Source organism: Sinocyclocheilus grahami, unplaced genomic scaffold, assembly GCF_001515645.1.
Source record: "Sinocyclocheilus grahami isolate Dianchi unplaced genomic scaffold, SAMN03320097.WGS_v1.1 scaffold558.1, whole genome shotgun sequence".
Lineage (NCBI taxonomy): Eukaryota > Metazoa > Chordata > Actinopteri > Cypriniformes > Cyprinidae > Sinocyclocheilus > Sinocyclocheilus grahami.
The window spans coordinates 321,458-323,333 of NW_015505737.1; positions in this window are offsets into that span (position 1 = coordinate 321,458).

A 1,876-nucleotide genomic window follows, 5' to 3' on the forward strand; every position below is an offset into this window, starting at 1 on the left:
TATGCCTAGTATAAGGTGATTCAGTAGAGTAGAAAATTAAGGGCAGCACTGCAGGGTTTAGTAGGACTTTGCGCTTTGCATAGCAATTTTGTTGCAATGTCATCTCTGTTGAGTTTTGCCTTCTGTGACTATTTACTGTGGCCAGTGGTGCTTAATCTAGGAGGCCTGCTGGTGATCTGGCTATAGATTTAATGGTTTGTTACACACTTGTACACACGCACACATGACTGAGACTGAAACTTGCTCTGTAAATGCTTCATGCTGAGGTGTCTGCTGGTTGAATGTCCCCTGCTTCCCGATACACATGCATAAAGACACATTAAACCCCCCAGCAAGGTGAACGGAATGCTGATGCAGGATCATTTTGGAATATGGAGGGAGAGAGACAGCAAACATAGAGAGAGGCGAGGGAAGAGTGTCTCTAATTTTAGCCGCAAAGACTCGAAGGCCAGATATTCGCGTCTTTCTTTTTTCGTTCCATTTTTTTTGGCATGGGGTTGAGTGAAAGGGGCATGGGTACGATTCCCAGGAGTGCTGGGTAAAGCAGCCACTATCAGAGAGGCTGGACAGCCCAATTAATCAGAACTCACTCTGGGGAGCCACAAGCCTCTGACAGGGACGTTTTATTCTGGCATGCCACCGGACACCCAAAGTCTGTCATCTACACAACCACTGCATGCTGCTCACTTTTTCAGTCTCTATCACAAACCACTGCTCCATCTTTTCTCCCTCCAAACTCACCGCTGGCACACCCCAGGGATGCCTGAAGGATTGTGATCTGTGGTACACAGAAGAAGAATATGCCATGCAAAAGTTATGAGTCATGCCACCTACTGTACAGCATTCACATCATATGCAAAACACCTCAGATGACTTATTTATTATTATTGTTATTTAGACAGGTAAATTGCATACTGGTATGTCTACTCATATCATAATTGACTAATTTACTCAATCAGCAAAATCCTACGTTTCAACCTTCTATCAAAAGCCATCATATCAGACCTCATCAATAATGACAGTACCAACATGAACATTTTTGGAACTTGGGATCAAATCTGTTGGACAGTCCACATTGTACATAAGTTTAAAAGGCGATTTTTTTTGGTGACTTTTGTCTGGTTTAACCAGTGGCTTAACTTTGCTTTGAAAAGTGGTGGGGACACGTTTTGCTAGTTTTTTATTTAATAACCTAATTTACTTGGGGACTGGGTTTAGAGTTGAACAAACTTAATTTTTGCTTTTCAATAATACATTGATGTACCAGGGGCAGTGCCAGATAATTTTGAACGCAGGTAGATCATTGACAGAGGGAGCTGGGCAATTCAGGGCTCCAGACTCATTCTTCCCACTGGTCCCTCTTTTGCTATTAACTTTCTCAGTTGGCTGCACAAGCACGTTTTTTTTTTTGCGCTACAACATGCTGTTAATAAATGCACGCTGATTAACTTTTATTGTAGTTTATAGTTATATGGAAACGAAAGTAGTTAACATTCAACCCGTTCTTTTTCATCAGTAGTAGTATTTGTGATTTGAATTTTGGGAATGGGAGTTCCTCTTTTGACATGTTATAAGCCGGGCTTTGGATGCTTTCACTTTCGATTTCACGATCTTGTCAGGTTTTACAATAAAATATAATTGTCTATTTTGCTTACATCTATACTCCTTTCACTTTTTAAGACAACAAAAAAAGTTGGATTCATTATTTTTAATTAAAATGCACAACAATAAAACAGTATTCAATGACAAACTAGCTTACAAAACGTTATTAACAAAAACGAATAAGATGAGGCATGGCCTACACGCTGTATTAGGCTATATAATGACTAATAAATTACAGAACGTTTAGCAAACACTGAGGAATCAAAAAAAAAAG